This window comes from Telmatherina bonti (genome assembly GCF_933228915.1).
Source record: "Telmatherina bonti genome assembly, chromosome: 6".
In the NCBI taxonomy this organism is placed as follows: domain Eukaryota; kingdom Metazoa; phylum Chordata; class Actinopteri; order Atheriniformes; family Telmatherinidae; genus Telmatherina; species Telmatherina bonti.
In genome coordinates this window covers 23594561-23620454 of record NC_136624.1, presented here as the reverse complement: position 1 = coordinate 23620454, position 25894 = coordinate 23594561, and the positions used below count along the sequence as shown (strand labels likewise).

The 25894-nt window shown below is 37.8% G+C and overlaps 1 protein-coding gene across 1 annotated transcript in view; it reads left to right on the top strand.

Moving 5' to 3' along the window:
- Positions 1-25894, top strand: part of asic1b (acid-sensing (proton-gated) ion channel 1b) — a gene marked incomplete at its 5' end in the record, with an annotated part of 186608 nt that overhangs the window by 39506 nt on the left and 121208 nt on the right. The window lies entirely within an intron of this gene.

Sequence of the window (25894 nt, the reverse complement as noted above, 5' to 3'; positions counted from 1 at the left end):
TTTACAAGCCATGCAAATGCAGTTACGATTTGCTCACAGACATACAATAAAAGCAACCTTATGGATGTGAATCACCACAGCTTGAGATAAACCTGTAACACAGTCAGTATGCTTATGAATGCAAATATCACCTTTTTCTAATTTCCCGGTTGAGTAAGAAATGGTACTTCATTGTCTTATCTTATATTATGGACACAATGATGTCAGAAAGTTTTCAACCCCTTTTAGAGTTTTCACTTTTTTTTTAAAATTACAAACTGATCTTAAAAGTAATAAATGTTTTGGTTTTTAAAAGGTTTAGACACACTATAGCTCTATGATGATGTTATAAATAAAAGCTTTTTGCTCACATACTCATTTATTTTTAACTCAGTTGTTATTAAGAAGTCTTTCAAATAAGATCCAGTCATTTTTAGATAAACTAACCACACATTTTAGATTGGAAATAACCCCTTACTTCAAAAAAAGGAGGGAAAACTAAAGCTAAAAGATTGGTTTATGTCTTTGTTTGTGTCTCTTGTTTCAGTTGCCTTTTATCTGTTAACACACCTAAATAATACTGCTGTTCCTGCTCAGAAAGCTAGCATGAGTGCATAAGGACAGGAGCAGAAGCAGTAGTGCTCCCTCTGTGTCTGCACAAGAGGCTTCCAGGTAGTTGTATTGACTGAAGTCGATTTCACGCATCAGACATCGGGTAAAGCATTTTCTCCGGAGCATACATTCTTTGCCAGGCTTGTAGTACAAAATCAGTGACAAAACCCACGACCACCACCACAAATGCATACTGAAATCCAAATAACACACCAAAAGAGTAGCCTTTTTTTTTTAGATTGTTTTTTTTTTTTTTTTTATATGCTTGTGTCCTTTTAATCTTCTTTTACTTTAAAATTGTAGTATCAAGAACATGATATCACTTCTTCTATTTGTTCTGTTCCTTTACCCTCTCCTTCCAGGACACTCTCCTCTATTCCTGGGTTTTCCTCCCATGACCTGGAAGACACGCAAAATTCAGATGGGAGCAGGAAGTGTTGCTCCACTTCAAAACACAGTGCAACAGATGACAGCGAGTACGATTAGGGATTTAATGGGCTGGTACAAATGCAATATGGCCAAAGAAAATACATGTAAATTTAGGATATGAACCATGTTGTTTAAAATCACACCTCTTATGTCATCTGAAGGATTTACCGTGCGTTGACGTGACTGACATCACAAATTATCATGAGCTGCAGACATCATAATATTGTGCTGCGGGCCAATTGGAAGCATTGAAAAGCCTAAAAAAATACAAGTGTTTCCTTTTAGGTGGCTCAATCATTTAGGATCCAATGAAGCTTAAATTGTCTGTCACCTTGTTACAATAATATATAGTAAATAAATGTATGCTGATGCTAACAACGAGCCCACCACTGTTATTTTCATATGCTTGGATTTACTTGTAAATCAGTTATTTTGACACTGTAAATACAAATTCCTAGCAGATTTATATATGTAAGGATTAAACAATAAGAAGCTGTGCATTACACGGTTATAATGCACCACACGGCATCTAGAAAACCATGGCATGCATAACGTCACATTTTCTGATACTCTTTCTACTTTGCTTTTACTTTCTGTACTCTGTACTTGTTGGACCTATAACCAGGTTTTCTCATACTGTGATAGGGAATTTCATTGTGTTTGTAATACAGTTACTGCTTTGCATTCAGCAGAATGGTTATGTAGTAAAACAGCTAAACAAAAAAGAATGACATATACATTTCTATTCTGTTATGTATCAAGAGACTTCATATATGAAAGAGAGTATGTTTTGTCCAGAATGCTGAGTAAATACACAGTTTGGCTTGGGTATCCATGAAAACTGTGAACGTAATTTCAATTTCATGGTTAAACTGAAATAAACAACTGCACAAACGTATAATCATAATCCCTCTATAAAAATGAGGGATTATGATGTCTGCTCGGACAAATGGCTTTTCTTCTATTTTCCCCATAACAGTTAATACACCATTTTGTATATGAAGAAATAATGACCAAACAATTACCCTTTTGTAAGAGTGTATTAATCCTCCACTCTCCTCCAAGGTTAGATTTGTGTGTCACAGCATTTTGCATACAGTACAATTTATTTTCCATGTTTTCAGCATTTATCAACCAACCGCACTAAAGCCTCTGCAGTCACACTGAATGATTATATCACTATCACCACTGGATAAGAGGAAGGCAAAGAGGGTTAATTTACTGGTGTATGTACAGTGTTTGATTGAGGCGACTGCAGCTACTCTGTGTGTACAGCAAATCCTCTGTCCAAAAGGAGTAAGCTTGGGCTAGATGGAAAATGTCAAAGGAAAAAAAACCAATATTCTCTCAGTAGGGTGTATGTACTCTGTATATTCAACACGGATGTATGGTAATGCAGTTGGTTTGCCTGTAGCATTGGATGGTATGATGATGACGATGATGATGATGATGATGATGATGATGATGATGATGATGAGGTGCAAATCTAAAAACCATTACACCTCCCTATGAGTTCTATTATTGTCACTGACTGATAATTGCATTGGGCTGCAGTGCTATGAGAGAGACAGCCTGGTGCCTTTCTTTATGGTGCAGCCTGATTTGATCTTCAAGCGCACTGGTGCGAACACTCAAGACGTTTTATGATGTCCTTTTGTGTCACACAGGCCAGACGGAGCTGAGACTGAGAGATAGCAATGGGAAGAAAAGGCTGAAGAAGTTAATGTTAATTAACAAGGAAGAATGTAGGAGGGGAAACTAAAATCAAATCTCATTTAGAAGAATTTTTACTGCCCCCCTGCTCTCGTTTTTATTCATCCTTTTCTTTTAAAAAGAAGAATGATTAGGCTGGTTTTAGTATTAGAGAGATGATGGGCCATGCTAGGAAGGCTGAATGGGGGAAAGTGAACTGAAATGACATCTCTCTCATAGCACCACTAATTTAATGCTGTTATTACAGATGTAAGTGGATTTTTATCTCTCTATATGCAATCCAAGAGTCTGCCATCGATATTTAACTTTGGATGATGTTGGATGAAAAAGTCCCCATGGAAAGGTCTGTTGGTTTCAATGGGAATTTTTATTCTCTGAGAGAGATAATGAGGCAGCTCAAGACAGGAGTCGAGCTTAATAACCTGGTGGTCATTGTTGAGATCTACAATCAGGATTAAAAACTGTGACTAGCTGCAGGAAAGCACACTTCATTAAGTGATCAACTACCACTGAGATGCTGTAGAGCAAGGCAGCAAACTTTAATTATTCTAGCAGAGCTGCTCACCAGAGTGTAAAGCCAACGTTGCATTCAGAGATTTTGAAAACAGCGTGCGTAGAATTGTCTGAATTTTTATTCTGACCTGAGCAAATACAGTACAAAGATAGCTGAGTAAAGAGCTTTGTCTTGATTATGTTTATCTTCACAAGACAGCTCACATTTATTGCTCAGCAAACATCCCAAACATAATCTGCAGTATTTTAAGTGTCTTTTTTTTTTCTTTTTTTTTTTTTTGCCATTTCTCCCAGCATCACCATTCACATTTGCATGGGTCTAATGAGCCAGTCAGTCACTAGCTCATCTTCCCTCTTGATCTAAAAAAAAGATGCATCTGCAATTATTTTCCTCCTTTCCTGCCTCATTACTACAGGAGAGCTCTCCCTATAGCTCCCGTCTCTTCCTGGTTGTCCATCAAGAGTTCCGCTTTGATATTCAAGTCGAAGCTTGATTTAGATGCAAAAGAGGTATTTGGTGGGTCCTAGGTCATCTTCTCCTCATCTGTTTCTTTTTCACCTCTTGTTTTCATCCTTCTCTCTTCTCTTTTGGCTCCTTAATTCTGGTGCTGGCTTGGGCCTGCATCACACTACCTATTTGCTTCACATCATAATTTGCAATATTATTCAAATACATTATAAGATTGTACAAAGTAACCCTGAGCCAAAGGAAGATTTTAACATCATCTTTCCTTTTTTATTTCTATGCAATTACTAAGAACTGATACATTAAGTACCACAACTTTTAGAGATGGACTTCCTCTCCGGTCAGTGTCTTTTTAAGTAATTCAGGGTCCTGGCAATTGCCTGAATACAAATCTGCTCTTCCTGCTGGACTGCAGCCACTGTTACTGGAGTGTACAAACTGGTAATTTAGTCTTGAAGATGAGTTAAAACCAACTAATTCCTGAACTTGTGTGAAAAGAAAGTTTTTCCCCTTTGAGAGAAGAAGGCATTTGAAGAAGAATTCAGGCGAAGCCACTTGATCCGGCTTTGCTACGGATTTGTGCTTTTTTTTCCTGCAGACTAAACTAAACCCCCCCCCCAAGTTTTCCCGATAGTGTTTCTGAGTAGGGGGCTTTGTGAAATGCTGTTTGTTCTTTTTGTCACTTATTTATTCTGCTCCTCTTCATTAAAACGACAGCCAAAATATGGTAATAGAGCTTTACTCGTGTTTTCTAAAGAAAAAAAAAACAGAATCTTTAATTCCTGTATCAAAACAGTTATTTTGCCCTCATGCTGCTGGGAATACTTTCAGACACGAACATATGTACTCATTTTTTCATACACAGACACACTCAAGCTGCTACTCCACAGTGTTAGTAAACTGTGATGCAACCATGGCCTTTTAAGGTCTTCAGAGCTGCAGGAGGATGAGTTGTGCAAACCTCTGAAATGTGTTAGACTCTCACCGAAGACTCTGGTATTTGCACCGCTGACCTTTTCAGACAGGAAGGTTTGTACTCAGCCCAGACCATGTCTGTAAAACCAAAGCCAATATTCAATGATTTATATCATTTGGCTCCTCGAGTACATCCTCTCAGCTGAACTGCTGTGCCCTAGGCAAAGATAAAGCTGCAGCCTCAGCCCTGCAGGGATGCTGCAAATGTCCCCCCTCATCAGCTCTCAACCACTGTTACATCCCCACCCTGCAAAGAGGACCATCACAGATGCAGCAGCAGGACAGGCATCGGCATTAAAGAGGTTACTCAGCTTGTGTCTTGCCAATGCAATGGGTTCTGAACACATTGATTCAGCCACGAATGTTGCATAGCATGATCTAACGTAGGCAAAATAGGCTGTAGGCTGCTGTTTGACAAGCTTGTGATATCCTGGGGGCTCAAATCCTGTTGTCTTTTTCTTAAAGTGAACAAGAATGGAAGTGGGATGAAGCGGGGGGTAGAGGAGGCTGGAAATGGGCTTTGGAGGACATGAACTTAAAGAGCGTTGCCTGCAGCGGGAGCATTTGGTATTCACCCTCTGAGGGTTGTGTCAGCAAACTCTCAGAGGTCAGTATGAGAAAACGCACCCTTCCCACACACTCCCACTCACTGCGATTGGATAAATATCAGTTAACTACCACTGGCTGTCTTGATGCCCAGCCAATAAGGTTTATCTTGAAGGTTTCAGGATGGCCATAGATATTTTACAGATTGTAAACATGTCTCTGCTTTCAGGTGTCTTCGCTCAGACCCTAAAAACAGCCGTCATTAAGGCACTATTGAAAAAGATAAACTTAGACTTGTTACTTGGCATCTACAGGCCAATATTAATATTCATGCTGTCACTCACTCAAATAATAAAAAAAAAAATGTTTCCAGTAGCAGAAGCCCGGGTCGTAAAGCCGGTTGTCCTGTGGCCTGAGCAGTTCAAGTCCTTGTCCCCCTACCCTGCATTCTCGAGGGGGGCACAAGCATTCTCCAAGGACTGGTCCCAAGCCCATCAGGAAGGGCACCTGGAGTAAAACATGTGCCAAAGTACAATCATGTGAATAGGGCTTCTGGACCAGCTGGGTAACTGAAAGCTGATGATTTGCTGTGGCGACCCCTTCGAGGGGAAAAGGCAAAAGGAAAAGATCAAAATACTGTATGTTACCATAACTATGGTAACATGACACACAAATCCAAAATAACCATTTCACCAGAGGACTATAATCTAATCCAAACTGATGAAATGCCGGGACAAAATAAAGATTGGATGGGCCAGAACTTCTTTTGGTTAAATAAAAGACAAAACTGAAATAATATTTTAAACCAAGGGAGGAAGATTAAAAGTTAGCAATCAGCTTCAGGCAGATACTGTAAGTTAAAAACCAATGATAAAGACAAAAATTCTGGTGTAGTCCTTGACTCAGACCTGAATTTTAGCGGTCACATTAAGTCAGTTATGAAATTGGCCTTTTATCACATTGAGACCATATCAGGGATTAAAAGACTGATGTCTCAGCAACATTTAGAAAAACTTGCCCATACTTTTATCTTTAGTCGATAGATAAATGGACAAAATGTATGAACGTTCTTTAAGTTCATGTCCTCTAAAGCCCAGGTTGTCAATTTAACACTCTCCTTACAGATGTCCTTAAAACGTCCATCATACAAGTCCAGAATGCTGCAGCTTGGTCCTCACTAAGACCAAGAAAATGGATGATATAATGTCAGCCCTCAGATTTTTACACTGGATTCCTGTCTGTCAAAAAGTTCATTTAAAAATTTTGCTGTTAGTTTCTGAAGCACTGAATGATTTAGGATGTATGCATTCAGGATCTTCAGGTTTGTACTAAACCTACCAGAGCCCTCAGGTCCTCAAGATGAGGTCTACTTTCTGTTCTCAGAGTCAGACCTAAACATGGAGAGGCAGCTCTCAGTTTTTATGCTGCTCACATGTGGAACATACTCCCAGAAACCTGCAAGTCTGCTGAAACTCTCAGCTGTTTTAAATCAGGGTTTTTAATTTCCCTTCTATTAATTCCTCACAGTGTAGCTTTCATTTCACAAATGTTATTTATTTTAGTTTTTTTTTATTCACTTTTCATTTCATTACTTTAATTTATTTTAAAAGTTTGATTTTAATGCTTCCTGCAGGCACTGTAATGCTTTTAATGTTTTTATGTGTGGTGCTTTAAATCCACTTACATGCTATGCATATAAACTTGTCTTGCCTAAATAAAGTGGCAGTAGTCTGGTAGTTCTTATGGTTTATCAATTTGGCCATAAAACACACGCTAATGTCATATTTTAAAGATATTGTGCAGCTGAACTGTCAGTTCGGTTATATTGTTTTATTTAAGATAATTTATCCAAATATTATGTATATTACATCTTTTGCATGATGTTTTTGATTAACACCAAGTGCAGCTGACAGAAAGAGGAGAAAGAAAAAGAAAAATTCCCAGAAAGGCCTGGAGTGGCGATATCTGGCTAGGATGCCTCCCCACATGATGAGGTGTTGTGGGCACGTCCTACTGGGAGGAGGGTATGGTGAAGACCCCAGACACGGTGGAAGGACTATGTTATTCTGATGGCATGGGAATGTCTCAGAATCCCCCTTGATGAGGTAGAAGAAGTGGTTGGGGAAAGGGAAAGTCTGGGCTTCTCTGTTTTGACATGTCAGCCATAGTTTCTGCCTCCAGAGTCTCAAAACTCCACCACCTGCAGTGGCAGAGTTGAGAGTATGCTGGTCACCACTGTGAGGGCATTGGGCCCCATATGTGTGCACATGGATTGATCGGCTGCCACGAGGGTGATTCTCCGCTTCCAAATACTGTGTTAGTCCCTCATAGTGCAGATATGCCTCCTCGCGATGTGTGTTTTCACTTGTGGGTACTATTTTACTCACTTGTATCACATATATCTGCCCAGTTTGGATTGTACACGCGCCCCATTTTCATGTGCACTCTCAGTTTTTAAGTATGCCCCTTTTGGAACTAAATGAATGCCATACCTGACCACTTCCTTCACCATCTGGTGCCCAGCTGCCACCATCAGAGACAAAGACAGACTACAGCACATCATCTGGTCAGCTGAGAAAGTGATTGGCTGCAGTCTGCCCTCTCTATTGGAAATGTATTCTTCCAGGACTCTAAGGGGGGTAGAAAAGATCATGGCTGATCTTTCCCACCCCAGTAATAAATTTTCATCTTTCACTCCTCTGGCAGTTTCTTTCTGTCTGGTGTTGGACACATCAGTGAGGTTTCCGTCCATAGTCATAACTGACTCCCGACAATAAGAATTATTGTGGAGTGAAAAACCATTTAGAAACCTGAAAACACAGGTCTCCGTCAGTTTCAAGTGGGCCAAACACAGGAAGCGGATGACAAATTAAAGTGCATTGCGAGTTCATCGCACAGCTCCATGAGCAAACACTACCAAAACACACATGCATGTTGGACAATAGACACCTCTGGGTGGGAGAAATAGCTCAATTGGAAAATGCAGAAGAATTTGGTCAAAGTTGAAATAAAAATCTCATCAACACAGATGACAAAGATCTTATGCAGCTCATATTTTATTTCCCTTTGATAGAGAGTGAAACATATTTTAAAAGGTTTGATTAGTTTGAAAAGTGCCGAATGACCTCTTTCTCAGTACTGAATATTGTTGGTCTCCCCCCCCCCCCCCCCCGCCCCGTTAGATCAAGTCCTGATGTGAAGGCAGCCTTAGAGAAGCAAATGTTATCAGATAACATGTGAACTCCTAGATTTGCTTGGGTTGCAAATTCATGCAAGCTGTCAGCTGTAACTTTAATATTTTTCTGCACTGAATCAGCGTTTAGATTTGTTCTCCAAAAACAGTATATTCCCAACCTTGTGAGCTTGCTGAATTCTGTCAAGATCCATGAGATCACAATCACTAAAGAATCCATGTTGACAGATTGAGCATTTCTGAGCATGGTCAAGTCTCAAAAACTCAAACCAATCATTGTCCTTTTCTGGCAGCTATAGGTCTTTTTAAGTGCTAGTAAAGCATATCAGTACTGGAGATGACTAATACATGTAATACAAGAACAGTGCACAACAATAAAGAATTTCTGTTCTGTGGAACATGTTTTTGTTCATCCCATGATATCTTATGGTGAGAGTTTAATTGAGCACACAGCTTAGTTTGTTTTCAGGACGCCCTGCCAGAAAATTCAGATCAGAATGAAACCTTTGGGATGTTTATCACCTTTTTATAAACTTAACCTAGTTGTTTTGTTGCCTTGATGCAAATGAACAGCAGCACAATCTGAAAGTACTGACAGAATAAAAACAAACAAACAAAACAGTTTAGTGTCATGTTTACTCAGTTACTTCAGCCTGCTAACTACTGCAAGTGTACTGTGTCAACTGAGTTTAAAAAAGCCACTCTTTAAAGTAAGACAACATTTGTCTCAGGGAAATATGCAGAAACCAAAAAAGATGCTCTTTAACATGGGATTTTTTGGTTTTGCAAGCGTTCATATTTGACAGCATGAGCTCATTTTACCAAATGCCTTTACTTCTTTCCTGTTTTTAATCATGAAAAGTCGATAATTCATTTAGTCAGCCAATAATTTTTTACCAGACAGTCTCCAAAGAGGACTTCCTTTAGAAGAACACACTCTTAAGGTAAGGTTAATGTGTTTTTGCATACATATTTTACAGACAGTATCTTTGCTACCAAAATGAAATCAAACTAACTCTAATGAATTACTTTAATAATCCCAGAGAGAAATGATATTGCATCAAATGTATTTTAGGAGGATACTGTTGACATGCTCATTAACAAACCCTTTGTGGAAAACTAGCTGCTTTGCTAGCTGCTGTGCAAGCCTCTACTTATGCACAGTATGAGAAATGTCAGCATGCCAACATGATCACTATTTAAAATACTAACCTGCTGATGCCTGCAGAGCCAACACAGTCTTATATATTTGAAGTGTTAACTATTTTCATGTAACGCTAGCACTGAACACATTACACTCAGTCCATAAACCTGGTGTTAATGGAAATATAATTAGTTTTCTAGGTTTTGTTGACCATTTACCTGATACTGGAACATTAGGAAGACCAGGTAGTCTGTGAAACTAAAGATCTTCATAATGTTTTTGTGCATGGAAGAAGTTTATGGAGTAACCTACTTCAATCAGCCAGAATCAGCCTAATTGGATTTAAACAGACAAAAACTAAAATCTTAATTGTCTGTCGTAAACATCCTGTTTCCATATGGGGTAATTCAAGTTTTGGCCAAGCCAAACTTTGTGTACAAAGTTCCAAATCAGCAGTTTAGACAGTTTAGAGTTGCAGTAGCTTGGTCTGAGCTTGTTTTGTTTGATAAATTCCAGCAGCAGTAATTGGAGTGTAAACCAAACCTTTTAGTAAGATGAGTTTCGCTAATGCATGCAGCATTATGTGCTACAGAAAATATTTTGACATTGACAAGAAATCATTCAGCTAAAATTGAAATATTTGTGTCCTGCTCAGAGAAATTTCTCACCTTTTAGGACATACATGTACTGACTTTGATTTCACAGAAGAATACAAAACAAGTAAACTGTCTTTCATGAGATGTTTGAAAGACATCAGGCATACATTCACCAACAGAGCTGTACCCTCATTATGGGTTCCTCTGTGTCGCAGACAGGTGATGATCGCCTTAGGGTATGCGACCACAGTGCGTTCACAGATTGGACTTCATTAAAGCACAGAAGATTGCACCAGACAGGGATCACTGAACCCCGTTCCTCTGTCTGTCTTCCTCTCCTTCACTCAGTCTCTCTTGACAGACTGATCTAGTGTCCCGACGGCAGAGATTAAATAGAAAGTGAAAAATAAATAAATAATGCAAGCGGGAAAATTGATGAAAGTTATCTTATTAAAACTTAAAAGAGGGAGGCAAAGGACAAGGAGGTGCTGCCTGCTGGAACTTGGATGGAATAAACTGCTGAACTTCATTTGTCCAGATGGCGATACAGACGGGTGACAAATTAAAGGAAAAGCTAGCAAAACGCAACTCAGCAAGGTGTCGAACCATTCTGTGCTTTAAGAGTAGCTTCAGTGTTCATCTGCATTAAATCTTCAAATGTCTTTAAGTCAGCTATTAGTTGGGTTAATCATTCTTCCAGAAATTATTCCTGCAGCTGGGATATGACGATGGCTGTGTGCATAATAAAGTCTCCCGAACAAGTTGGGACAAGTTGTCTCTCTCACAATTTCAAAGTACAATACTTTTTATTCCTAGATTTTTTTCAGTAGTTTGTTCTTTATTTGATCCAAATTTATATCTTTCTGTTGTCTGACATCTTTCTCTTGTCTGGCAAAAAAATCCCCACAGTACGATGCTACCGGGATGGTCATTGTCTAGTTTCCTCCACATATGTTGTTGAGAATTGCTGCCAAGTGGTTTGATCTTTATTATCAGAGGATTTTCAGCTGGTTTGCTTTCAGGCTTTTGTATTTGATCAGTCTTTCACTCCCGTTTATCTTCAAAGTATTTTTGTTTCTGTGCAGTGTAATTAGATTTCCTTCTGCTCTAATGCTTTAACTAGCTAATAGCAAAGTGTCTTCCTTTTTTTTTAGTCGTTACCCTTCTTTGATAGATCAGTTTACAGTATTTTTCAGATTTCAGTGGTCATTTCCCAGATTATTTTTGTACCCGTGCAGGCAAGCATCCGACTATTTTCCTCCGTGTTCTCACTTTTATGTTTGCTCTTTGCCTGTTTTTGTTTTCTGTCTTCTTACCCACCACAGAGTGTCTTCTTATGCCTGGCTGCTCTGATTTTCAGCTGTTTTATATGGACTTTTCTTTTGCCCAATGCTGTTGTCTGTACCGCTACAGACTGCCTACCTTTGTGCAAAGCTTTAATAAACAGAGGTTTTGGACTTTCTCTGTACTGCAAGTGGGACTGTTGCGTCTTGTTGTCCCTCACAGTTTTTATGTTGGGTTTTTTGTCTGTTTGCTGTCATTTTTTTATTACAAGAAGTGCACCATGTTATTCTTATGGGGAAAAAAAATTGTGTGCTTTGCCAATGTTTCATTAACCCGTCTCACAGATCAGTGGGCAGTCCTCTTGGCCTCTTTATTTTTGCTGTCACTAATCCAGCCAAGTTGCACCAAAAGCATTGTTGAATAGATGAGATGAAAATATCTGAAGGTATTTCAAAATTATAATGAATATTATAAAAAAAAGATACAAAACATGAAATTTCTCAGAGTATCATTTAGGGAGAAAACAGGATTTTATATTTTAAGTTGTATGTTTCTATAGGACGTTCTAAAGAGATAATTGCAAGCTGGAACAGGATCATTTTGTTGTTATATTTATCAAAATTTCAGCCACCAAAGATGATGATGTCTTTCTGAATTCTCTTATTTAGTCTTAACTCAGTCTCTATCTGTATCATTTAAGTGTTTGTGCAGATGTGTGTGTAGAATTGTATGTTTCTAGAAATGTGTAAATTCATTTCTGCAATAGAACATGCAGGACTTTTATTATCACTTACTAATGAGTATATATGTTTCATTGCATGACCGCAGAAAGCATGAATAAGCAGCAACTGCATAGAGCCAGCAGGATCTTACTGTATATGCACAAGTTGGGGAGGCTTTTGGTAAGTTTCCTTTTTATTGAGGTCAGGTGTGGTCAGGCACAGAAGATTGGAAATCATTGACTAATAGAATAAATTCCAGTGTGTTTTGTTTTATGTCTGTCATCGATTTTTATCTGTCAAGTGGAAGAGACTAAGGAAAGAAAATTGTCTGTGTATGACTGTTGGCAAATGCAGCATATAAATGGTTGAGAAAAATAATAAAATAATGAGGATATTTTCCCTTTTTATCCCAGCATCTATCCATCTACACAAATTATGGTAATGAATTACACACCTTGATCTCTCAAACAGGCTTTTAGAGAATAATTACATAAATATTAGAGCTTCAAATTTGGAATCTTTTCAGAAACACCTTTGATATAAAAAATATTTAACAGGCATCATTACATACAACCTAAACAGACAGCATCCTTTCACATGCTCTGATCATTTATCTTTGTAATGCTCAATTTATTCATCACATGAAACTTCTGATTATATTCTGAAATTTTTACTTCTACAGTTAAAATGGCTTCTAGGACTTTACAAAAAAGTCAAGGAGATTGAATAAATGACAAGCAACAGCAGAAGACCACATTACACTTTCAGTTTATGCCGGTTACTAGCTCTAGACTGTCCACGCGAGACAGTTTGGGGGATTTCTGTGGTCCAGATAAGGTAGTCTTCTACTTATAAAGTGGTCAGTCACCAGAGTACTGTGTTAAAATAAATTAATGGCAAATTTCAATATGTCTTCATTGTAGTCTTAATATTTCTGTTAGTATTGTTACAAAATGTTGAATGATATTAGACTTTTACTTCCTGATGGAGGCTGAAATATGTGGGACCTACTTTCTGGCCTTGAAGATTGTAAGTCAGCATCTTCCAGCTTTGTTTTGGATTAACCACAATCAACATAAAGAAAACTTGAACAAGAAAGGTCTATTGATGTTTGTGGGCTGACCACTCATGCAAACAGTAACAGTCAGCAAACGGCAGCACGCTTTCCTTTTAATAACAGTTTATGTAAGCAAAAAAAGTTGACTTTGTCATATGAAAACAAAACAAACCAGTGGTCATGCTCTCAAAAGCAGTCCACATAAAGTAAGATTAAAAGAAGGCTTTAAGGCCAAAGTAAGGTGCTTTGATAGGATTTGACAGTACTTGGAAAAAGCTAGTAGTCATATTTTTAACTCTAGAAGAATATTTGGGAACCAGTCAGAAATCAAGATGCATTCCAAAATATAGACAAAAGGGGAAAAAATGTATAGAATTTAAGTATGTTTACCATATAAGGTCACCTACTTACTGTATTACATCTACAGTATTGATATACTGTCCTTGTTCTTGTTTTAATACAAAGAACAAGGACAGAAAACTTTCATTGTCTGGCATGGAGGAAATTCTGTCAGGGATCCACAGGGACTTTTTTTTCAGTATGGAAAGAAACTTTTCGGGACATTAAACAAGGAAATAATAGGAAAGAAACTAATATACTGTATGTGGATGGATGGATGGATGGAAACTCTTAAACTGTTTTGGAGAGCGTTGTTTGACTTAACTGCTGGACAACTCAAACCCTTTGACAATATTATCAGTATAACCTGGTTATTTTACTTTCTCCTTGGCTCATTGACAGTAGGCGGATGGTCTGTCTTGTTAAACCATCATTTTAATTGAGGAGACTCTAGAAGACTGACATTGACATCTTCCTATAAAATATAATTGTGGGGGTCTTTCCAACAGAAAAGACTGTTGTTGCTTTGTGGCTCTTTGTTTGTATTAAATTGGTGAAACACAAAACGTTTCTGTCTGGGGTTTTTAGTTTCAGTTTGTGTTTATTGTTTACTTTAGAGCTGTTGCCACCATCCTGGAAGTGTCTTTCCAAGAACCTTTTATATAATGGAGTGGTTATTTGAAAACATAAATGTCCCGCTCAGGAATAATTTCCACCATGTTTTCCTTGGGCTTCTTTGCTCCTCACAGATCGTATTTCTTTCTTCCATCCCACTTGTGTGTGTGTGTGTGTGTGTCTGTGTGTGTGTAGGACTAACTCTTTTTTCAGGCATTTCCTGTTTGTGCCGAATTGTTTTTTAACCTCACTTTGAACTAAATTTTTTCTTGTTTAGCTTTCCTGTAAATCTGAATTCTTCTATGTATCATTGATAGTTTCCAGATGTTTCTGTTTGCCTTTTCTTTTACTTGGCAAAGGTTTAGCTCATTGGGGCCTGATCCAATGACCCAGTGTTGAAAGAAACTTCACAGGATGGGATAGAAAAAGATAAAAAATTTGAAGGACATTGTGTCTCCACTCTGTTGTTTTTGTGGCAAATGCAGCATTAACTTTTCAGCAGCAACTGGTGTAGAGTCAACAGTTGTTCTCAGTACAGAGGAGAATGAGTTCCTAAGGATGTTGGTCAATCAGTCACACTGACAGGCTAATAAAGGTTCTCTCTGTTAGTACAGTAGAGGTAATAGTACCCCACAGGTGGCCAATTCTTCATAGACTTCACTACCTCACTCCAGTTCACTTTCATACTCACATTTAAAAGAGTTGCTTTGTTATTCTGTGTACAGTTTCGCGTTAATCTTGGCTCGTTACCTGCTGATTCATGAAATCATAGCTCTTTTCCTACCAGGTGGAGTGATGCTTTGTGGGAGAGGAAAGTGATTGTAAAAACCACAGAAAAGGAAGGTGTGAGGAACAGTGAGTGGTATAAATCCACTGTGAAAAATGTATGCATTTGTTACAGTTGAACAAAACACATCCCTTCCCATGTTTGTCTTCATGTTTATATTAGCCAGCATGTGAAATAATCAGCGCATGAGTATCTGTCGTCACATAATCCTTCAAATAATCTTCCTTTCTTAACTTAATATTTTTTTCATTTTCTTCCCCCTTATTTTGTATCCTCTTCAAATTCAACTAACATTCAACTAACATTGTCTCTGGTTGTGTCCCCCGGGTCTAAAGGGCGCCCTGCACCACTGTCAGGCCAAGCAGTGATTCAGTTGCTCGGGTGACTCCTGCTAGGGAAATTGGAGCCATGCATCACCTCTCTGTAGATTGGTGATAGAAAAATTCCATTACAGTTTGTTACATCTCTCTGGAGAGATGTCAAAAGAGAGCAGTGAGGGAAGCTCTAGATATAAAAATTGAAAGTCTGAATATTTAAAGTGGAGTACTTTTACTTACTTAAATCTTCTCAGTGCTTAATGGTCATCAGAAGTTTGTAATATAGACTGGATACTGCTTGTATTCAAAAATATATTTCATATTTTAAAGGTAAATATTTACTTGGGAGACAAGAAATTGGATGGGGTTTTGATCTGCAATCCCTCTTTGGGTCATTAATAGCCTTTCTTTTTCTTTTTCTTTTTTTTTTGTTGTTTTTCTCTTTTTTAAATATATCCCAAAAAAAGCTGTTAGTTTAACATTTGTTCATGTAAATATTTGTCGTAATGTGTACTTCTATAAACTAAACCAGGCAAACACCAGAAGTAAACCACCATGCTGAGGTGGCATTTCTGTGCATGTCATAGCAGAACAGATGAGAATCAGACTATTTGCTTAACAAGGGTCCTTTAAGCCTCTCATGTTGCATCTAAGATTTTCATGCATGGCAATGGATCATCGGTTGGATTTGCACCAGATCTGCGTCACTTTTCTGTGACAAACATTCGCCTGTAATGAGAAAATGGGGCTTAAAATCAAGCAGCATAAACCTGACTTTGCTGTAGGTATGCCTATTTATTAGTTTGGATATCTTGCAGCAGAAGCAAAGTTATTTTACTTGTATGGTATGGTCTGTGGAAGCTGTCGACTGAAGCCTTTTGTTAGGTTTGACTACTGTGAAAGAAAAAGGGAAGAAAAGCGATGGTCTGATAGCAGGCATTCAAATTTAACAGTAAATCCAATTTAACAGTTGATTTTGAGCTGACAAGAATATGATTTGTACCTTGAAGCAGAGCAGTTTGCTCACTGCCACAACAGGGACTTGCTTGTACTAATATGCATTCATAAGAGGACTGGTGAAACAGCACATAAAACATGAATTTCCATAATTTACAACATGCAGATGAGGGACAACTTTTCTGTGGTATCTCTGTACAGGAAATACTTGTTTGTTGTTGCCTGAAGAGGCTGCACATGGTGTGGTGCTTCATACCACAGAATCACAGCAAGGTCGCTGGTTTGATCCTTAGCTGGGTAAAGGTTCAAACTAGGCCTGAGCGATATGATGATACATATCTTTTGGACGATAGTTTCACATGAGGTTCTATCCTTCACGCCATGATAAGGTGCTTTACCGCAGTATTTTACTTCAAGATGCGCTTTACAGCATGCACGCTACAATATACAGTATAAACAACGATGAAGAAAGAAGCAGACGGGTTTCAGAGCAGGGTAATTCTCTAAAAGATGACTAGCCAATCAAAGCTGAACTGAAAGACAGTAGATAGGTGCGAAAGAGATAGAATAAGGGGGGGAAAGATGGGAAACAGATAAGATAAAGTAGATCAGCAAGGAGATTGTGACTGAATTACATGACAACGGAAAGGCTGAAGACTAAGAGACAGATTGTTGTGTGGTTTCCTTTTACTTATATTTTCTAAAAGTATCCATCATATTGCTCATAGTGACTCATTATAAGTCAACGTCTAGCCTCAAAAAGTTCAAAAATTACACTGGTTTTGATCTAATTTTCTTCCCCTAGAAATTCCCACTCGTGTATGTGTTTTTTCCACACTCCCCTGAAAGTTTTTTTTTTACCCTTATTTAATCATTTTAGTTTAGTTTAACATCATCAAAATGTTTTCTAAGCTCACCTCGTCATAAGGAATAATGTGAGATTTATATACCAAAGCACAAACAAAAAACAAAACTGCACTGCCTCGAGCACGACATGGCAGTGCTCACTCTCACTCACTCCCAGGTAGAATAGAATAGAATAGAATAGAATAGAATAGAATAGCAAGTGGCTTGACTGGCTCTACACCTCTGCATCTGCCAGTGCCACTGAGCCAAACTTGAAAAAGAACTTGAGGAATTGACATCTCTGTCTGGTATTAGGAAATGCCAGTACTGAAGTCTCAAAACAAGAAGAAATCTGTACCCTGCTCTTACTCTGCATCACAAGTTATTGATCGTACCAGTGTTTAAATCCCTCTGGGCTTTTGTCAAGAGCACTGTGTACCACCAGCCCACCTGTGCGAGGGATGGTTGGATGTACAAGCTCTTATTGGAAACTGGACGTAAAACTGTCTTGAAATTTAGAGGTTCTGCTTGAGAACAGTGTTTGTTCAAAGTGATGAACGGTCTCTTCTGTTGTTTAAGTAAATATACATTAAAATACTAACATAAAAGATGTAAGCCTTCATTGAGTACTTATTTTCTTAGATTAAATGTTTTACTTTCTGCAGGCCTACCAAGTACATTGCTGTGTTTGGTTTGATCAGCAAAATACATCAGCATTTCCATTTGCTTTTTATATGCCAGTTGTTCAAAGCAGCAACAAATATTTATTAAATTAATCAATGAATATTTTTGTTAAAAGTGACTAGAAGTACCATATTAATCATTTAGGAACAGTAGATAACCTCCCTCAAAACTAGAAAGAGTATTATAATCTTCAGAACCCTGTTACTTTTGGGACTCTAGCATCCATTTTGTCTCCGTTATCAGCTTGTGTGTCTGAGCCAAACAATCAAACAGAAACAATCTGGGTTTCTAGCATTGTCAACACAAACAGCTGAAAATGCCTTTTAACTGTATTTTAGTTTTTAGATACAAATCAAACCAACAAGCATGTGTGACAGTATTGTCGATGTGTCTGATATTACCTCACTAATCTGGACATTTGTACTGTATGTGTATGTATTGTTTTCTTTTGCATGTCAAGCTAAAACTATATGAGTTAAAACTGTTAAAATGCAAAATATATTTAATGTATTAAAAGATACATGTTCAGTTGAGGATAAAATACCAGATACTCAGTTTGCTTTTCAGTGTACGTGGTTTTTAAATAGATTAAATATATATATATATATATATATATATATATATATATATATATATATATATATAAAATCACCTTGTTTGAATATATCTTTTACAGCCAACATATGCTGTCAGAATAGTTCGTTTTTTGTTGGGTTTTTTTTCAATTGTTATTATTCGCAAAAAAAATTTTCAGTGTGGAGAGGGCTTGAAAGAAAACAGAGTCACAACAATGGATTGTACATAAAGACAAGAAGGAAATGAAAAGATACAGAAGTTAAAAGAAATTAGAGAAGAAAGGGGAGGGACAGAAAGAGAGGAAATCTGATGGGCTGGGACCAGACAGGATACTGTAGAGCGTTTGCTTGGCAGACATGGGAGGACGCGCCACCTGCTGAGGTCCAATTTGAAGGACGTCCTCTGTGTGTGTGCATTTGTGTCCGTATCGATGCTGTGTAACTTGTTTGAATGTGCCTCCTGTTATGTTTGTGGTCTGATGTTTGTTTATCTTTGCTTGCGGGTGTCTCACAGTGTCTCTCTGGCTGTGTCCAAAATCACACACACACCCACACAGACACACACATTAATCCCTCCTGACTACTCAGGGTGTTGTATGAATAGGACTACATAGGAGACTCATCATCACAATAATGATGAGAAATTATGCATCATTTTCTCTCTACCATGAAGGACATGACAGCAGTCATTGAGTTTAATCTACCAGGTCAATGCTGGTGTGCAGTTTCTGTTGTACCACATGTACTTTTCTGCAGGCTAGTGTATTCCATATATTTCCTAATATAGAAACTACCTATGACTAGGGCTGCACAAGTCATCGGATTTTGTTCACAATCACAATTTTGGTGGCCATAATTAAATAAACCTGATTGTCAACAATATTTACATTCAAAACACGAGTTCTGCTGCATGCATATCTGATCACTCAGGTTCTCAACCAGTAGTCCGCCAACCACCAGGGGGCGAACAAGTGGTTCAGGCTTCATTACTAGCTGATCAAGGTGGTAAACAATGCAAACGTTTTTACAACATGTGGCATTGAAATACACGAACCCTGTCGCGTGCACAACCTGCCCTGCTGCGGACGGAGTTTTCGTTAAATATGAAATAGCTTCATTGCACAAAAAGCAGACATTGCCGCCTGCATTGATCCCTCCTGGCTTCAGACGAAGCTTCTCGTGGAGGATGTAACAAGCTTTAGACTGATGAGAGCAAGTCATGTCCCACACAAAAACTTCCAACAGAATCGCCATTTGTGTCCCCTTTGTTTGTCTCTCTGGTAGAAACTCGCTGAAGCACTTCAATTGTGAGACTGAATATGTAGAGTTCTCTTTTTGCTGCTGTTTTTCTTTATGCAGCGCTTTTCTGTTTTCGCAGTTTGTTTCTTTATTTGCAGCGCGTTTTACTTCTTTTGCATTACGTTTTTGGATTTGCAGCGCTCTTCTATGCATGCACGGTTTCCTGCTTGCATTTCTATTCCCAAATGCATCTGTTTTCTATATGAAGCGTGTTTGCACCCGTCAGCCACCGTAATAGTTTCATCTTCTGAAAGTGTAGCTTACTGAACCTGTAATCAGTAAAGACGGAAACTATGCCACCAAATGCAACAAATTAGCGAGTGTCTGTAGGTCAGAATCTGTCCCTAGTGACTTACTCAATAAGCTTCAGTGGAAACAAAATCAGTTTACCAGGAGCAATGCAAGTGAGTAAGCAGTAGCAAATGATTAGACATATTGATAATCTGTAACACACAGGTATGGCTTGTTGCTGAAGATAATTTGTTTTAGATCCACACTTTGACTCAGATAAAAAATTTATTGGGTCTGCTTTAAAAAATGAACTCCTCCATGACTTCTTAAAATCCTAAGTGCTCAGTTTAAAAAGATAAAATGTTTTTAGTGCAGTGTTATTGTCCCTAAATCCATATTCATAAGCTGTGCAGAGTAGGTATATGTAGTCACCATGAAGTGTCAGCTTGTTCCCAATTTAATCATTTGAGGCTTGGAACTTAATAGTGGTAAATAGTGGTTCTGACTGAGAATCATAGAAACAGCATACATAGATTGAGATGTTAGTCGTCAAAACGTAAAGTTACCTTCATTTATCTCCGTTTTATCATTTTTACAAAATTAGCATCAAGATCAATTAAGTTACTCAAGAAAGCTCATAAGGCTGAAAACTCATTAGGAAAATGTTTACTGATGTAACCAAGGGAGAAACAGTAAGTTTTCCAAAGTTTTATCCAAATGAATTATTTTATTAAACCACAAGCATTGTCCCCCCCCCCCCCCCAACCATTGGCCACTGAATAAAGTGCAAGTTCAAGGCATATTGGCCTCAATCAGAAACAAAATTTTATTACTACATATGAACTTTATATCATTTGTAGTAATATTTTTTCTTTGCTATACAACAGCAAAACTACCATATAAATACTTGCAACATTATTACAAACACAATAGCAGTCAAAGATAACTTTATTGACATTCTTAGTCTAATTTTTTTGGGTCCAAACTTTGCAGAGAAAATGCAGACATCCAAAGATCTGAACCTTTTAGTTCCCCTTTTTATCCAGACCATGTCTCATCCTGATACTCCTGAACATATGGTGCCAGCTAATACTCAGTGTTTGAAAAAGCTGATTGCTTCTCATCACTCTTTACCTGAAATCTGCACGTGCAACTGAAATGTTGGCATTATTACCACTGGTATATTTGTAAAGCAAGATATGAAGTTGGTTATCAGTGTCTGAGTAAAGAATATGAGCTTCAAAGTCAGGTTCATTTTGACTTATATTGACTTAATATAATGGTATTTCAGTAAAAGCAGGAAGGGAGCACAGGAAAGTATCTAGTGCTCAATGTACACCGGTTTTATCTCACATTTTGAGCCACTGTGCATAATCATAAAGTTTGCTGTCATATGTCTGGAAATGTTCTACATGAGGGGAAATACCCATGTCAAATATAAAACTTTTCCCTGTTATCCTGCAGTAGGTCTGTTGGCAATATACCGCTGGGTTATTGTGAAACACCAATCTTGTGCTCGGACTGTGTTAGTGCAGGAGTAATATGTCAAAGTGCCAGTGGCTCTGCTTGAGCAAACCTCCAAGGAATGTCTTTATTAACTCACTAAGAAGAGCAGCAAATCTGGGCATTAAAGGCCCAGCACACCAACAAACAGAGTTTTTCTGGCTTACAGTTTAGGTTGAAGTTGGTTGAATTTATGCCCATAATTACCTGGAGTAACAAAATGCACACTTAAAGAAATGAGATCTCATGCCACATAGTACAGACAAGTCAGGATTCTGGGATTTAATATGAATTCCCAGAGTTATCATAGAAGGAAGTAATGTTTGCACACTTGTACAGATTTAGTGATTAGACCGAAATGAAGATGCATTTGTCTGTGTAATGTGCGGTTTTATGGCTTGTTAATAAATCAAATGTGACCAAAGCGAGCACATTTACAAATTGTCCTCATTTATACTGTTGACTTTAACGTCCAAGTTCAACTTACCAGAAAGTTCTCAAAATCAATGTTGGAGGAAGAGATAAAGAGTTTTACAACTGCTGAGAACATTAAGAAGTAAAATACTCCTAAAAAATAGATTTTTTTCCCTATTTGTCAGGGTGGAGATAACGTGTTTTCAGATAGTCCATCTGTTTCACTGTGCTGTATTCTGAAACAAGTCAGCGCTGTCCCTGTGAACTGATTTCTGTAGTTAACAATTCAAACTGAAGGCCATTTTGTCCCACCTCTTCATTTTAAACTTGACTGATTATGGACTTTGTGGATGAAGATGGATTAACTGAGCTGCTTTGTTGTCAGCAGTAGTCTATGCTTTGATGTGTGGTGTAGTGTTTCCTTCCCTGATGCAGGTGCACAGTTGCTGTGCATAATAACAACTTCCCATGAGGGGGAGGATTTTCCTTGTCCATCACAGGAAGGGATATTGCTTCATCCAGAAACCACAATGCACTGTGCAAACAAAGCCCTCCTGAAATATCAAAGTAGGACAAAGGTGTTAGGAAGCATGAATACAGACATGAAAAGCAGTTTAAATGTTTTCAATATGGATGTTTCATTGTTTCTGTTGGGACTGCATGAAATGCAACCTCTCCTGCTGTCTCTATGCCAGGGAACTGTGGTCCTGCTGTTTTGTCTTGCCACTAATGCCGTAAACATCCCTGTGAACAACACTTAAAGCCCATTGGCATCTTTCACTTGCTGCTTGGAGCTGGCTGGCCTTCCTGCCTCAAGTCACACTATACTGGCTGTGCAATGTCCCACTGCAGGGTGTTATCTCCATCTATGCCATATGCCTGGGTGCTGGGCAGTCTCTGGGCTGTTGTTTCCCTCTTCTCTTCACTTGGTGTCTTTATGATTTCATCATCTTTATATACCTCCTACTCACCTTCTATCTCTGTCTTACACACATACAAATATGGCCCAGCAACATGCCCACTACTATGCAGTTAGGTGTCTTCTTGCATTCTGTGATACATTACTCATAGAAACAACATACAGCACAGCTGTTCCCCTTAAACAGAACTCTGTGAAGCAGCATGAACCACTTGAGGCCTGTTTTGGGGATAATTTAGACTTGATTATGGAGTAAGATTATTCGTATTTTCAATTACATAAGAGTTTATGCACAATTGATATGACAATATTGTTGCAATTGTTCTATATTTCTGACAACTAACCCATAAAAACGTGCATCAACAAAGGCTTTGTGCTAATTGAGAGTATTTTATATTTACATTTATCTGTCATTAACACTGGCCTGGTATTGTGCCTCCCAGCATCTTTTCAAAATCATACAATAACAAGACAAACGACTGTAAGACAACACTAAAACACTATTAAAACTGCTGTTGATAATTTTATTGATAAATAATATTGATAGCATATGTTTTTACAGTGGATGCAACACAAGTAAAAATACAGAAAAGAATCTTTTGTCCCAAAGTCTGAATTAATATTCAATCTGTGGCTGAGAATATGCTTGCTTTTTAACCTCATCATGGCACAGAAAACTGTGATCAATTACTCTCATTTGTGAGCATAATTGATCACACGCTTGCTTATGTACTACACCTGTTACCAGTGGATTCCACTTGGGGCACATTAGAGAACTCAGACCAGATAGAGTTTCTGAATATACACGGTTTACAAAATGATAAACATGACTGCAGCCGTGATGGCCAATGTTTGGATCATTTTTAGATCACAGCAGAGTTTACGAAAATAGCATCATAGATGGTATGTAAGCTAACTTAAACAGGCACACTTTATTTTGTCTTCTAAGCAGTCTGTCAGTTTTACCAATTTCAATCTTCATCCTTTCTTCAGTGAAATTGGTCCATGCACCACCGTTAGTGATCACTCGCTCATTGCAGCAGCTGAATGAATAGTGTTTATTTATGAGGACACAAACTTTTCTTTCTTCTCTTTTAATTTTTGACAAGTAATATTTAAATAAATTAAGATTAAGCTCCCCTCCCTCGGGTTTTGCTCCTTGCGTGATTCAAGGCTTTTTTCTTACCTCCGCTAAGGAGGTTTTGTTTTTACCAGCGTTTATCTGTTTGTGTTCAAGATAACTCAAAAAGTTATGGACAGTTTTTAATTAAAATTTCGCGAGTTGTTGGAAACGTGAAAAGGAAGAACAGATTTAATTTTGGTGGTGATCCGGAGCACCATTTGGATCCAGGAATCTTTTAAATGCCATGGCGGAGGTTTGTGCTCTTGAGTGCTTTTCTAGTTCGCAGCTTTTTCCACCAACAATTTTCTCTTTCTTGACTGTTTTGCGGGAGGAGGCAAATAAACCGAGCTGGGTCAGAGAACTTCTTACTGCATTTTTGTCAGCCGTGAAGAATCTTACAAAATATCAGAAATGAACAACTTCAATTCTGCCCAAACATTTTGATTGGTCAGAGTTTTTACAGTAAACTGAGGGGTCAAACTATCTTACTTATTGTTCATGATTTAAAAATGTACAGACTACTATCAGGATGAGGAACCACTTCACCCAAACTAAAAAAAAATGTCTCTGAGCAAGAATACTGACCCAAGCTTTAAACAGATTATTCTTTAATTCATATATCAGAAATAAAAAAAATGCACAGATACTTGAATAGATGGTGGATGTCTTTTGTTATGTTTTAAAGCACACCACTTCTTCCATACAAAATGGTTTTGTTTTCATTCCTTACCTTAACTTTTCACTTGAAGACCTTCTTCTACTGTCCCTCATATAAATGTGACCTTTATTGTCCAACTCTAACCAACCACCATCTGACTATAACTCTGACCAGGCAACAAACAACATTTAGAGGCAGAGTAGGGATGGGAGTTAATTAAGTGTGCAAAGAAAGGGATAATGGCAGTAGAGAAAGTGAAAAACTGATAAAGACGTTTTAAGTGAACAAAATGAGGCATCTTGTTTACTAAACCATCAGTGTTGCTTTTATGTTTATCCTTTAAGCTGTTTTCATGGCAATAACAATAAGTAGAATTTCAGATAATATTTAAAGTGATTGATGGCTAATTTATATGTAAGAATATATTTTAGTTTGCATCTGTTTGTATGCAAGATTTTACTGTATTCCCTCTATAAGATGGACTGAAACAAATATGTAAGTAACACAATAATACATATCATTATAATGTCTGGTAACGACATGCTAGATTGGTGAGTTTTTCAAAAGAAAATTTTAATCTACCAAAACACTCTGCTGCAAAGTCAAAATATTTATCTTACACATCGATGAGAGTTTCAGCCTTTGGTTGCAGTGATTTTTAAGCTTTTTTCTACTACTATTTCATAATCTACACATACAAAACTACATATGTTGTTTTACCAACATTGTTATTTTTATTTGTGATTTTTTTTTTTTTTTGAACATGTAAAAAATCCTTTACACTCCACAAAACATTACCAGGAAATGTAGATATGACACTTTACATATGCCTATAGATGCTTATAAAAGGGTGGGGGACGCAGATCGAGGTACTCATTCCTTACAAGACAGCTGAGTCAGAGGCCTATTCCCTTAGCTTCTCTGCAGTCCATTTACTGCTGTACTTGTTCTGATTAAGCATTACACTTAAACTAGTCTCAGTTCGTTTTCAATTTACATAGTACATGTTTGGATTGTGGAAATTATGCACGGTAAAAGGTTTCACACTTTACTATCCATGGTTCAGGATTCCTGTATGGTGACTCTGAAGTGTCACAGCAATACAAAAACCAAAACACTCCACAATTGGCAAAAACACAAAATCTGCAACCAAAATTAGATTTTTAAAATTCTCAAAATCCCAAAAAAGCTTTCTCCAGTGGTGTCATTCTGCTACCATTTACAAGTTATCATAAAAGATGGTGTTAGTTGCCTTTCACCGTCAGCAGATGACCTCTTTTAACTTTCTCTTCACAACAGATTAAGAAATAGCTTTTCTTATTTTACAACTCAAAATGCTGCTGTTTCAGATTAAATGGATTGACAATGTATAACTATTGTTGGACAGATGCAGTTTAA